The following is a 14825-nucleotide window of genomic DNA, read 5'->3' as shown; positions in this document are numbered from 1 at the left end:
GCTGCTTTTTCATTCGACAGAGCGGGAGACTGAGGCCCGGCCCACAGCCTGGAAGTGGGGAAATCTGGACGGGACCTTGACTCTGGGGCATGTGAATGGGGACCCCCGAACCTGGCCGGCCACCTCCTGGGCCATTGACCATACTGGTCTCCTCCGGGTACCACCTGCCTCATCCCGGAAGCTCTGCCCGCCCCCAAGCCTCCTCTGAGCCACCCACACACACCCTGCCCATCTGTCCTCAGGAACTGCCCCCACCCATTTAACATGTCCTGGAGTCTTCAAGAAAAAAGTCACCAGGAAAAAGAGCCCCTTGGAGCCCCAGCCTGACTGGCTACCTTGGGGCCAGGAAAACAAGACCCACGCAGGCCCCTTAGCTCTGGCCTGGTCTCTGTGAGTCAGTCTGGTTGTCTGTCTAGACTGAGATCCTTCAGGCACCCCCTGCCACCCCCTACTGTGCCAGCGAAGACATGGCACCCAAAGTTCTTTGCACCCATGACAATAGTGAACACCTTTGGGGCACGTGCTCTGGGCCAGGCCCTGTGCATCTCTCCTGCGATCCTCATGGCAAATCCACCCTGTGAGGTGGTATTATTATTATTCCGTTCTACAGATGAAACCGGGGCTCATCGAGGTCGGGAGGCTTGGCAGAGCTGCGATTGCAGCCCTAATTTGAGACTCACTTCAGAGCTCTGCCAGCCCAGTCTACAGTCACCACGTGGAGCCCAGGCTGAGCTGGGCATCAGCACTGGCCTTTCGATGTGACCCACCCCGACATGGGGAGTGACCACCCCCACACATACATCACGAGAGTCACAAATCACATTGGTCACATGGTGTAAGACTCCAGCCCCAGCCTGGCCCTCAGAGTCCCCAAGTGTCAGATGCCCCCAGGCTGACCTTCCCTTTTTACAGATGGGCAAACTGAGTCCACAGAGACACAGGTTCTTGCTCAGAATCACACAGAACAGCTGTGGTCTAGGCTGCTCAATACCCCAGACAAGGAAAGAGTCCAGGTCCCAGGATCTGACCCATCTGTGCTTCAGGGCTGTGCTCCCCACTCTGTAGGGTCAACAGTTCAGCTGGAGCTCTCAGTCTGGGGGGGAGGAATGAAGTGGAGGAGACAGACACTGACAAATCCAGAGATCAGAGCTGAGGTGAGGGCTTGGCTGGGGCTTGGGGAAGCCCAAAGGAGAGACTGGACATGGGAGGGATGAGTCAAGGAAGGATTCCCAAGGAAGTGACATCAAGTGGGCTTTAAAGTATGCACAGGAGTTTGCCAGTGGAAAAAATGCAAGCAGGGATATTTCAGGGGAAGACATGGGGCTTAGAGGCCTGAGGGAACTTGGCTAGTTCCCATGTACACCTTGGTAGTTCAGAGTATGGGATTGGGCACTGGATAGGCCTGGGTTGGCGTCCCAGCCCTGCTGTGTGACCTCTGGCAGGTAACTTTTAATCTTTCTGAGCCTCCATTTCCTAGGCTATAAAATGAGAGTAATGATGATCTCCTCAGTCATGGGGCAATTGAAGTGTTAACAAGGGGTGGGATGCCAGGATGGGACCAAAGGTACCTGATAGAGCGACCAGAGACCATGGTAGGGAGCAGCTGGGGACAGGAGAAAAGAATGATGTGGCTGGAGAGGTCATCAGAGGGCAGACAGGCTGTGAGGGACTTTGAATGTCAAGCTAAGGAACTTGGCTTCATTCTGAGGGCAGTGGGGCGACATGGAAGGGCTTTGAGTCAAGGAGTTACAAATATGTGGGAATTCCCTGGCAGTCCAGTGGTTATGTCTTGGCACTTTCGCTGCTGGGGCCAGGTTCGATCCCTGATCGGGGAACTAAGATCCAGAAAGCCGTGCAGAGCAGCCAAAAGAAAAAGGTGCGGGGGAGTTACAAATGTGATTTGTGTTTTAGAAGGTGCCCACCGGCCAGGCGCTAGGGTGTCCTTGAGGAAGGACGGGGACGAGGCTCCTGAGAGCTAAGCCCAGCTGTGTCCTTGCCCCTGGACCCCCTTAGTCCCCATGGCTTCTCCTCGCCGTGGGCTCTGTGAGAAGCCCTGAGAAGCTGCCCTGCTCTGATTCCAACGCTGGGCCAGGGCTGAGGAGGGGCCCGGCCTGCAGCACCTACTCTCATTGCCCCGTGGCCCCAGACACCCCCGCCCAATCACTGCATCGCCTGTGACCAGGCCTCTGCTTTCCTTGTAGCTGCCCTTCCCCTCACCACACACACACATAGATACACTCCACAGTACCCGTTACAGGGAAAGGATGGGCAGCACCGCCATAATTTCTGTTTCCTTCTAAATAGATGGTCCCAGACCTGCTCCCACAAAACCAATTAAAGCACCTGCCCGGGACGGGGCTTTGTCAGCAAATTATTTTCAGGTTCCGAGGCCTGGGAATAAATCTCAGAAGGATGAAGTGAGTGGAATGAGTAGGGAAGCTAGAGATGGGGGGTTCTCGGCAGGCAGGGGAGGAGGGTCACTTTGGGTCCGGGCAGCTGCAGGTAAGGTTTCACTTCTGCCCCCAGGCCCCTAGCCCAGACTCCAGCACCGGCTCCCTTTTCAGTTCCACCAGTGAATCGGTCTCCAAGGAGTCGGACATCCTGGCTCCATGTGGGGAATTCCCCCAGGAAGTTGCCTGGAAACTACTTCCAGGACCACGGGAGGGGGCGGGGGAGGTATCTTCATGTCCTTGTCCCCATCGCCAGCCTGTCCCACGTCCCTTGGCTGCCTCCCCACCAGAAGTGGTGCCACAGCCTCGGTGGGGAGTCAGGAGATCTGGGCCCCCAACTCACTGTGACACCTCAGGCAAGTCCTTCCCTGCTCTGGGCCTCAGTGTTTCTATCTGCAAAATGGGAGTGGATGGAAGTGGATCCAGCTTTTTAGGTGCCCATGAAACTCCATAGGGCCCCCTAGCTCAGGCCCAGGCTGGCCTTCTGGGATGCCCATGGACTCTCTCCTGGGGCAGGCAAGGGCTAGGGGGCAGGTGGAGTCCCATCCAATGCAGCCATCACTGTAGCCGGCAGCTCTCAGCCTGGCAGAGGGGAGGGAGGGGCTGAGGGAGCCCCAGGTGGAGAAGTGGGCAATGACTCCTACACTGAGGGTAGAGGCTTCCCAGGGAGGGATTACTGGAGCTGGGTTTTGAAAGATGAGTGGGAGTTCCCTGGACTGAAGTGTCATTCTCCCAAAGTAGAAATGATTCTGGTTCACATGGCATCTCTGTGAGAATTAGGAAAGGCACCTTTACTTCCACTTTATGCCCATCTTTCAGAAAATTGTCCTAACTTCAGAAAATCTGCCATGTCTATGATATGTGCCCCTGGGGTCGTGAGTGCCCATAGGGTCATTCTGTGTACAACCCTGATAACTGTACTGCAGCTCTAGGAGAATCAAGCCAAAAGGGGCAAGGAGCTGCCCATCCCACCAGCCTTGAGAAAGGCTTAAGCAAGACAAGGGGGCCTCCTGCCAGCAGAGGGGTGCAAGGGGACTGCCCCCAGGGGTGACATCAGATGTGCCCCATCCCCAAACGTTTTACATTCAGAACTTTCAAAGGTACCAAAGGCTCTCCCATTGGACCACAACCCTAAAGGAGTGACTGATGTCACCATGAATCCTCACCTAATCCTGCAACGGGGTCCAGTGGAAGAAACTGACACAGCTGGAGACTGTATCACAGTCTCTGTACACTGTATCACTGTATGACAGCTGGAGACTGTGCCCACACTTGGAGTCAGCCCAGCCTGGGTTCGAATCCCTGCTTGTCCACTCACAACGTGTGAGCTTTGACGTGAGGCAATCCACTCTCCCCATAGGTTCCTGGTAACAGTGGGACAGTCAGTCAACATCCAGCACTTAGCAGTACACCTTGCGTACGGTGAGAGCTCAATAAATGTGGCCATTCTTACTGTTACTATAGCAACTCTCCCCTCTAGACTGCCAGGTCCCTCTGCTCTGGGCTGCATCCCCATCGTTTCACCAACACCCACCTTGGCCCAGCCGATAGTAAGGACTTGTTACGTGGCTGAGCCCAGGAGGTGGGTATCATCATCACTGCCCTGTCACCTGAGGAGACAGAGCCTCAGAGAAGTTAAGCAACATACTCAGAGTTACACAGCTCCTGCATGGCAGGACAGGACTTGCAACCAGGTCCCTCTGATGCCAAAATGCAGGCTCAAGCTAATTCCCTAGGTGCCCAAAGGGGGAATCTGTGTTGGATGCACAAAAGGGGTCAGACCTGAAAGAAGGAGCCGCCAGGTGCCAGAGCTAGAATGTCACCAGGGAGTCAGGAGCAGCCTCCCAACTGCCCCAGACTGGAAGCCATTCAGTAAGGGCTGCAGAGTCCCTGTGTCAGCACCCAGCAGCACTTCCCTCTGCAGCTCCGTGGCAGGGAGGGTGCCCACCCCTCACCCCAGCGCCTGGCCTGGGGCATCTGGGAGGCCCTGGACTCTGGGCCTCTACTTCCCTAGGACACAAGGGACCCACTCAGGCCACAGATTGCTGGCAATAATAACAAAACAGTAACAAAATAATAACCGTAGATGGTGCCCATCCTCCAGGCCTCTGAATTAGCTGAAGGATCCCTGGCAATACCCCTGAGGTAGGGACCAAGATTATCCCACTTTACAGGTAAAAAAACTGAGGCCAGAGAGGAGAAGTCACTTGTCCAGGATGATTCCACTAACGGGGGGGGGCACAGTTTGCCTGGCTCCTACGTCAGTGCCTGCCTGGGAGGGGCTGTTTCCCATGATCTCTCGAGAGCATTTTTCCTTTGGTAGTTACACATTTCATTTCATATGTGTCAGGAAAAAATAGAACCAGCCCTTCAAGCTGAAACCATTCATGGATATTAAAAATGAACATATTTTTTGAAGCAAGAAAAATCCTAAGTCAGTGAGAACGGGTGGAACTGGTCCTGGAACTGGAGGCACAGAGGTGGGTCAGTGCTGAGACCCAGAGTCCATGTCCCTCTTCTGCACCTGCACTCCTGACTGAGGCCCCAGAGTGACGACACAGGCATGAGACCTGAACAGGCTTATCGGGGGTGACTCCATGCCAGGCTACAGGCAGGCACTATGACCACCGTGCAGTCACAAAACCATCGCTGCCTGAGGTGTGTTCATGCCAGCTCTGTGGGAAACTGACCTTTGAACTTGAGTTCTCTTTCGTGATGGAGGAGAGAACTGGGCTCAGAGAGGCTCATGCCCAGGGGCTCTGGCTACTAAGTTGAGGCCTGGGATTCCAGGGCCCGCCCCTGTGCTCTCCCAGGGCTGAGAGAGGCTGGACTTGCCTGAGAGCGTTTCCCAGACCTGCAGGGCCACCCCAGATGCTCTGTATCAGTACTGCACTTACCCAGGATTTGTTTCTTGTTGTTTGTCTTTAATAACTTTTCTTTCTAACTACAGAGGTGACTATACACAGCATTCTGGTACGATATAGTAATAAGAGTTCAAAGAGCTTCTGAGTGTCGTGGCAAAGCTGTGTGACTTTGGGACACGTTACTTAGCGTCTCTGAGCAGCGGCTTCCCCATTTGCAAAGTGGGGATCCTAATATCTCCCTCAGAGGGGCATTTCGAGAGTAAAATTAGATAGTATATGTGATTCAGTCAGCATTAGACCGGGAAAACAGTATTTCAACAGGGGGAATTTGATCTAGGGAATTAACTACACAGGTGACATAAGAGCTGAGAAGCCAAACGGGATGAGGCAGAGACCCAGAGATTATTGAAGTAGGTAGCCACTTGCCCCCCTGTGTGGGGAGCACAATAGGAGGAGATGAGATTCACAGGGGCCACACGGTGGAAGCTGGAACCAAGGAGGGCCCATGGTGGGGAAGACGGGAGCTGCAGAGGAAGCACGGTCCCTACCAGAGGCTGCCCAGGGCACAGCAACAGGGGGAAAAGATACCCTGGCTTCTCCCTTCTCCTGCTCTCCTGTCTCCCCCAGTGCCTCCCATTGGCCATTTGAGCGGCCTGGGCAGAGTGGGAGTAACCAGGCATGGTTCTGAGGGCGTTTGCACAGGCCCAGGGACACACAGCACCAGGTGCCCAGCCCAGTCAGTAAATGGCTGTGATTTCTATTCCTTTCCTTCATATTATTAAAAAAAATACATGCTTACTATATGAGGACTATTTTGGTTGTAACCAAAACCCATTCAAGCCAGACTGACAAAAAAAGAGTTTAACAGAACACTACAGTGGAGTCTCCTGAAATCTAAGGACAGGACCAATGGGCCTGGAAAGGTTGCTGGGTCTCCCCCAGGGCTCTCCGGCTCTCTCCGTGAGGGCTGCTCCATACTCTTGGCGGCACACAGGCTCCTCAGCCCACCCGGCAGAAGGCTGCTGTTGACAGCTCCCAGATTCAGACTGAATCGGGGATTCCTTCGTCCCTTTTCCAAATTCCTGGGGAGGACATTCTGATTGGCCTAGTTTGAGTACCAGGGTCTGTCCTGATCCAATTAGCTATGGCCAAGGGGGTGGAGTCATACGGCTGCCAGCCGCCCCGCCCCACGTGGGAGGGGAGCGCAGAGCCTACCCCAAACGTGTGTAGAAATTACAGAAAGTCTTAAAATGCACTTTATTGTTTTCTCTTCAGATTCTTCTATTTCCGTTGTCCCTACTGTTAAGTTTAACATGAATAATGCTGGAGCCCTACCCCGATATTTCCTGTGGATGAATTCCTGGGGGTGGCTCAGCTAATACTAAGAGGGCCGTTTGCTGCCCGCCCTAGCACAAATGCTCAGGAGCTGGTGGGATGTTCTTAAATGATTGTTCTTTACGAGGGAAGCCTGAATTGAGGGTTTCAGAAGCCCCACTGCGGGCCATCCCCTCTGTGGTTTTATTTTGCTTTTTTGCATATTTGTTTAATTAATTATTATTCGATTACCTGATTAATTATTATTCCAGACTCCAGTAATCCATAATGCAAAATCATACAGACAAATGCTGGGCTTAATTAAATGGACCTTTTACCTCAATTGGGAGAAAAAGAGGAAAGCTGAAAGAATTGCACAATGAACACTTGTATACCCTCCATCTAGATTCAACACCGATTCATATTCTGCCCTTTATCTCTTTGTCTCTCTCTCTGGGTCTCTCTCTATCTCTGTCTCTTTGTCTCTCACTCTCTCTCTCTTTTTCTCTCTCTCTCTCTTTCTCTCTATACATATATAAAATATATATACATATATTATATATAATACATATTAAAATATATAACATTTATATATACATATATAATATTTTTTCCTGGGCCATTTGGAAGTGAGTGGCAGATATCATGACCCTTCACCCACAAACTTCTTCTCGTCTCCTAAGAATAAGGACATTCTTCTACATAACTACAATGCCATTATTATCCTAAGAAAATTAACAATGATTCCATAGTTCCATTAAACATTTCAGAGGAATGAATTCAAATTTCAGGGAGACTAATTGCCATTGATGAGCAATTTCAAGGAATAAATAATATATATAAAAGTACCCAGCACAGTGCCTGGCACACAGTAGGAACCTAGTAAATGTCAGCTTTTCGCCCATCACCACCACCAATTTCCATCACCACCACTTTTAAAACCACTAAGTAACTGCAACTGTCATGGCTCGATGTGATGCCACATCAGAGCTGCACGGTCAGACCACCAGTGCCCCAGATGGGGCTCCCCCAACTCTTCCCTGCAGCCACAAGAAGGCAAGAGGAAAATTGCTGGAAACAAAAGACAGAGTCACGGGGCGCTGAACTTGGCCTCACCAGCCTCCGAGTAACGGCGCCAGGGAGGGGATCGGTGCCAGCCAGTGACGCTCAGCCACTACGTGGCAGGCAGAGCTGGGCTCCTGGCCGGGGTCCCTCCATTTACCAGGGCAAGAGCGGGTTTTGTTTTTTTTTTAATTGTTTTCAAAACAGATTTCATGTGGTCCCAAAATGAGACCATGATTGTAAATTAAAGTGTAATTAGCCTTTACGCTTTTATATTCATTAACTTCTCTGTTAATGATGCTAGGCTGGAGCAGAAACCCTGCATTATGAAACCACATCCAGGAAATAAAATAGTGATTTAGATAATGGCCACAATGTATTGCTACTTACACATAATTAAACAAATGCTCCATTTAAACTTGGAAACATGACTGAATGTTGATTAACCCTCGCCCAGCAATTCTGCTCGGAACTGGGAAAGGGGAGGCACCGTGAGCTCGTCTGCAGCAAAGTGTCTGGACCAGTCCCGTCTGCCTGCCACGTTGCCAGCCATGCCCACCAGCCACACCTGTGCAGCGTGAGTACAGGTCTCATGCCAGGAAGTGTGGTCATGGATGGCGGTGACCAGGCAAGTTATCCTGGGACCACTTAAGAAACCACCACCCTAAGTGAAACAAGCCAGACATAAAAAGATAACTATTGTATGATTCCACTTATATGAGGGACCTAGAGGAGTCAAATTCACAGAAACAGAAAGGAGAATGGTGGCCACCAGGGGCCAGGGTACAGCGTTTCAGCTTGGGATGATGAAAGAGTTCTGGAGATGGATGGTGGTGATGGTTGTACCACAATGTGCATATACTTGATGCCACTTTAAAATGGTTAAATAGTAAATTTCATGTATATTTTACCACAATTTTTTTTTTTTTTTCGGTACGCGGGCCTCTCACTGCTGTGGCCTCTCCCGTTGCTGAGCACAGGCTCCGGACGCGCGGGCTCAGCGTCCATGGCTCACGGGCCCAGCCGCTCCGCGGCATGTGGGATCCTCCCGGACCGGGGCACGAACCCTTGTCCCCTGCATCGGCAACTGCGCCACCAGGGAAGCCCCACAATTTTTAAAGTTTATTTAAAGCATTGAAAAAAGGAAAAAGTCACCACACCCCAGCTCCACTAACAGCGAGTACAAAAAGTCTGAAGTTCACCTGCTCAGAGATCCGCTCACTGGGTCCAGCACTGGATCTGATGAGACCTGACTCAAGGTTTTATGGAAATTTTTTATACTTTTAAAAATTATAATGAAGAATTGCTTAACATGTAAATAATTCAGACAGATGTTGAATAAAAAGTAAAGTTTCTGGTTCTCAAACTCATTCCCGAAGAGGCATCCGATAATTTTCCATTTGTCATTTTTCTACATGTATCTTTTCCAAATAATGTGTTGCCTTGCTGGGTCTCCCAGAAGCAGACCCTGAGACAGGTGGGTGCAGGTGGGTGATGTGGGAGGTGGTCCCAGGAGAAACAAGAAGGGGAGTGGGGAATAAGACAGGGAAAGGGAAGACTAAAAAGTTCATCACTCTATCAGTTATTTATTGCTGAATAACAAGCTACTCCAAAATCTCGTCTCTTCAAACAACAATCATTATTTGATTATTGATTCCTGTGGGTCAGGAATGCAGACAGCAGGGATGAATTATCTCTGCTCCACAATGTCTGGGGCCTCGGCTGGAAAACTCAAAGCCTGGGGCTGGAGTCATCCGAAAGTTCCCTGCTCACACATCTGACAGTGGATGCTGGCTGTCCTTTGGGGGCCTAGCTGGGGTTGTCAGCTGAAATCCCCACGCACAGCCTCTTCAGGTGGTCTAGGTTCCAGAAACACGGTGGCTAGGTTCCAAGAGTAACCGTTGCATGCATGCGACAGAGAGAGAGAGAGAGAGAGAGAGAGAACGCCAAGCAGAAACCATGTTGCCCATTAGGACCAGCCTCAGGAGTCAGGCAGTATCACCTCCACCACCTGTTATGAAGGTCTGCCCAGGTTCAAGGATAGGGGAATATCGGTGACCCACCGTAACAAGAGCATGTGGGGAAATGCTGTCTGCCACAGTCAGGCAAGTTACGCCTGTGGGCAATTGGAATCGATTCCAGAAGGGACCTCTGGGAGGTAGCCTGCCACCTGAATATTTATGGAACACTCACTAATGGGTCAAGGGCTCTGCTGAATGCACACATATTATGCCATTTACTGTGCAATAGCTACTATTATTACCCGCATAATAAAGATAAGGAAACTGAGGCTTAGAGAGTACTGGGGCAGAGACAGCCCATCCGTCCGCAAAACCCTGCCTTTCCTGCTTCCCATACACACAGCTAGAGCACATCTCCCAGCCTTCTCGTGGGTAGGTGTGGCCATATGACTAATTTGTCTGCAATGGAGTGCGAGCCAAAGTAAGGGGTGCCCGTCCAGGCCAGGGCCATAAGGCCTCCCTCACGCGCCTGGGCGCTCCTTCTCCCTTCTGGCCGGAGTTAACACACAGCCTGGGGAAAATACCCGTTGAAGATACCAGACTCTTCCTCAGTCTGGGACCCTGAATCACCTCATGGAAGAGACGTCCCCCCCCCATCATTTATTTCATCCCCCCAACCTGGGACTGTTACTTTAACAGCAAACAAACTTCTGTTGTGTTTGTCCATAACATTTCTGGGTCTGTTTGTCACCACAGCTCAGACTGCTCTAATACAAGTGCACAGGATTAGATTGAATCCTCAGAAATTGCCGTCACTACTTTGCAAATCATTAACGGCCAAATATCAGCAATTTCAGATGATTCAACCTCATACACACGACTCACTCTTTTCATCCCTGCGTGGTGTTCCATCTGGGGATGTCCAGAATTTATTTAACCACTCCCCTTCTGATGAAGATCTGTGTTGCTTCCAAATTTTTGTCCTTACAAATAATGCTCCAAGAAACATTCTTTTTTTTTTTTTTTTTTTGCGGAGCACAGCCTCCGGACACGCAGGCTCAGCGGCCATGGCTCACGGGCCCAGCCGCTCCGCGCCATGTGGGATCTTCCCTGACCGGGGCACGAACCCTTGTCCCCTGCATCGGCAGGCAGACTCTCAACCACTGCGCCACCAGGGAAGCCCAAGAAACATTCTTAAATATTTCTCATTATGGATATTCTGAAGGTGTCCATCAGATAGGTTCCACAAAGTGGGATTGCTGAGTGGCTGCTGCACATTTAAAACTTTTCTATGTGCATGTTTGCTTTGGCAGCACATATATGAAAACTGGAACAAGTTAGAGAAGATTAGCACAAGGATGACATCACATTCGAGAAGAGTTCCATATTGTTATCCTGTAATAAACCATGATGGAAAAGAATATGAAAAAAATATATATATGTATGTGTGCATGTATATATATATGTATATATAGAAAACTGAATCACTTTGCTGTATACCAGAAACTAATACAACATTGTAAATCAACTATATTTCAATAAAAAATAAATGTTAAAAAAAATTGATATGCGCTGCTCAAATTACTCTCAAACATTTTCTAACAATTGTATATATATGGGGGGTGGGGGGTAAACAAATGCTAATACAGGACTTATTACATGCCAGGCCCTGTTCTATGTTCTTTACAAATATTAACTTATTTAATCCTCACCACAACCCTGTGAGGTAGCTACTATTATTATCCCAATTTTACAGATGGGGAAACTGAGGCCAAGAGAGGTAGCTTGCCCAAGGTCATGAGGCTGGTACGTGGTGGAGCTGGAATTTGAGCCCAGACACCCTGGCTCCGGAGTCCATCTTCAGAAGCGCCAGGTCCTGCAGCACGTGAGAGGGACGCCTGTCCCAGAGAGGCCCCTCAGACTAAAATGTGCCAACCAGGCCAGCCCGGGAGGCCTGCTTTCTTCCCTCTCAGGAAAAGTGAACAAATAACAGCAGGTCACTGCCACTGTGAGCAATGGGCCTGCCCTGGAGTAGGGACGGCATGTGCTTATTAAAAGACAATCAGGGATTTCCCTGGCGGTCCGGTGGGTAAGTCTGCACGCTCCCAATGCAGGGGGCCCGGGTTCAATCCCTGGGTGGGGAACTAGATCCCACATGCACGCCACAACTAAGGCCCAGTGCAGCCTAAAAAAATAATAAATAAATAAATATTTAAAAAAAACAAAGATGAGTAACTCGCTGGAGTCTTCCCCCTGATTTCCTTTATTCTTACTCAGACTCCTGCCTTTATTTGTTTATTGGTCCCTGGAATCAGACCAAGCTGAGCATAGCCAGTATCCATGTGCCCTTCTCTGAGCCTTTGTTCTTTTGTCTAAAAAAGTGGGGATAATAACAGAACTTACCTCAAAGTTTGCAAGAATGACATGAGAACAAAGTAAGTGAAAACACCACAATTTCAGCCATTTACTCAAGAATTTCTAGAGCCCCATCTGTGTGCCCTTCACAGCTGTGGGTCCCCCCGGCTCCAGAGCCCAGCCAGGCTACAGGGTGGCCCTGGGAGGCCAGCTCAGGCTGCTGAGCAGAGTTCCGGGGTGAACAGAGATGACAAGGATGACCGGGGAGGGCTCTAATCCAACAAACCTGATGAGTGGTAAGTTGGGAAGTTTAAGGGAATCCCTGGCCCAGGGCGGCGACAGGAGAGGCTGGTCTGGGAGGCAGCATTAAAGGGGTGAGGAGTGCCCTGGGCAGAGGAGGCAGCCCGTGGGAAGGCCTGGAGGTGAGAGAGGAGGACCTTGGAGTCATCTTAAGGAGGCTGGACCACATCCCAAGGGCAATGGGGAGCCATGGAGAGATTTAGAGGTATCCCTCTGGCCACGTTGTAGAGAATGGACCCGAGAGGCTGAGCCAGGAGACAGGAGTGAACTCAGGAACTAGGTTTCTGTTTGTGCCTCCTGTTTACACCATGAATACTGATGTGAATAGTAATCTTAATGTGAACAAGACCATCTTCCATTTTTTTTAATTGTTTTATTTTTTTGGCCGTGCTATGCATGTGGGATCTTCGGTCCCTGACCAGGGATCAAACCTGTGTCCCCAGAAGTGGAAGCTTGGAGTCTTAACCACTGGACCACCAGGGAATTCCCAAGACCATCCTCCTTAATAGCAGGGATTACCCTGGAAATCAAAACCTAGAAATCAGCCTGAAGTGAGGGCAAAGCAAAAACCTCACTCTTTCAGGTGTGTGCCCTGGGCTTGTGTCTGCACAAGCATTTTCCTCCATCTGGAAGGCACCCGCCCCACCTAACTCGACCTGTTTCAGTCCTCCCCCCCATGACACCCCTGCAGGAAGTCCTCCATGATTCACTGGCTGACAGTGGCCTCGCTTCCTCTGAGCTCCCCGCCAAGTCTCTTACTGGGTTCATCCAAGGGTGCTGGACACATTCACCCACATGTGTCGTGGTCACTCACGGGTCAGCTCATCTCCGCCTCCCTCCTCCACCCTCAGCCTCTCCCCAGGGCCCTGCAGAGAATAAGTACTCAATACTGGGGGCAACATCTAACCTCTTCTCTGTCTGACTTTTCTCCCTGTGTTCCTAGCACCCAATGGCCATCATTCATTCATTCATTCACTTGTCCATTTGCCAAACACAGAGCGCTGCTCTATTCCAAGCTTGTGCCAGGGCCTGGTCACACAGTGATGAGTCGGGGGACTCAGCCCAGCATCTTGGATCTCACAGTCTGCTGGCAGAGGCGGAGCAGCCATCAGGCAGACGGGGGAGGTGCTGGTACAGGAGAAGCCCAGCCTGGGAGGAGGGGCGGAGGGGAGATTCAGGTAGGGAGACGTGTGCATGGTGCCAAAGTACATTTCCCAGTATGCCTTCCTGTATGGCTCCTGTATGCGAGGGTGGAAAGTGAGGGTGAAGCAGTGACCTTTACTCTCTGAAGGTCATAGTAATCAGACGTGGAGACCGGCAGACCCAGAGTGGCCAGTGGAGCCAGCTTGTCCTCACTCTCCTCACCTCTGCGTCCAGTTCTATGTCCTGCCTGCTGGCCCCCCTGACCAACGGCAGCCCCCAGCCCACCTCCAGAGGCTCGGCCGAGAGTCCCCCAGAGGCCATAACTCCGATAGGCCCTGACACGCCTGGCTTTTCAGATTGCCAGGTGGAGGCTCTTTCTCTGGTCCTCCAGTTCCCCCTCTGGACCTTCGCCTTCCCAGCTCCTCCCACAGTCATGTCAAACCTAATCCCCATGACAAATCCATATCCCATAACACTCACAGGGCCCTGCCTCCTGACCCAGTGCTGCCTGATACAGTCACTGGCACTGGTGATGCTTCCAGGGGAATCTGGCATCGCTGTTCCAATCTAAGTAGATTTAAAGGCATTTTTAAGGACCCTGCTGCTGGGGTAAAGGGGACATTCGTGGTCCATGGCAGGCAGTTGTGAAGCAGTCACTTAAATGATCACCTTTCAATCCCTGGAGTCAAGGCCTATAGAAGGCTCTGGGTGGCCAAGCAGCTGCTGGCATAGAACGTGACTGGAAATAGACAGCATCAGGACTGTGGGGCTGCTCGGTTGCTTCTAAGCGCACCGGAAAACTTAGGAAAAAAAAGATGAGCTCAGGGTCTTGAATTCCCAGCCAAAGTCTGAGTGATGAGCTAGAGGTTATCCCCGTGCCTGGAGAAACCCTAGTGGCCGAGGCATAATGATCTTCCTCAAGACCATCTCCCGCCTCTCGTTGCTTCTAGATCTATAACCCGACTCAAGACCGGCAAGTTTCAGGATATTAGGTACAAGGTGTGACCCATGAGGAGCCATCATGCACACCAAAGTATTTCAAGATGTCTCCAGCTTATATGAGCAGGGAAACATGTATGGGAATAGACACAAAGGGAGGTGCATCATAATGGAAGGAGTATAACGTGTTGAAGTGGGTGGATGCACTAAGCAGAGATCCTGGATTCCTTGTGTTAGCTCAAGCAACTGCGAACGGCGGTATATAGTTGCTCAGCTGGTTCATTGAAAGCTGGTCCCAAGGTAGCCTACACTGAGTGAAGGTGAGATGCCAGGATTCCTTTAGTAGAATGTAGAAGAAAGTATCCAAAAGATTCACGGGAGTGCTCAAATGCTGAGTGGACTTTTTTTTTTTTTTTTTTGGCTGGACCCTCTGCCTG

General features: G+C 50.7%; 1 pseudogene; it reads left to right on the top strand.

Moving 5' to 3' along the window:
• Positions 1-10952: 10952 nt before the first annotated feature.
• Positions 10953-11043, top strand: LOC112411572 (uncharacterized; annotated as a pseudogene).
• The last annotated feature ends 3782 nt before the right edge of the window (positions 11044-14825 follow it).

This window comes from Neophocaena asiaeorientalis, unplaced genomic scaffold (genome assembly GCF_003031525.2).
Source record: "Neophocaena asiaeorientalis asiaeorientalis breed wild unplaced genomic scaffold, Neophocaena_asiaeorientalis_V1.1 scaffold78, whole genome shotgun sequence".
NCBI classification, from domain to species: Eukaryota; Metazoa; Chordata; class Mammalia; order Artiodactyla; family Phocoenidae; genus Neophocaena; species Neophocaena asiaeorientalis.
Note: the sequence above shows the minus strand (reverse complement) of the source record. Positions and strands in the feature narration are given on the sequence as shown.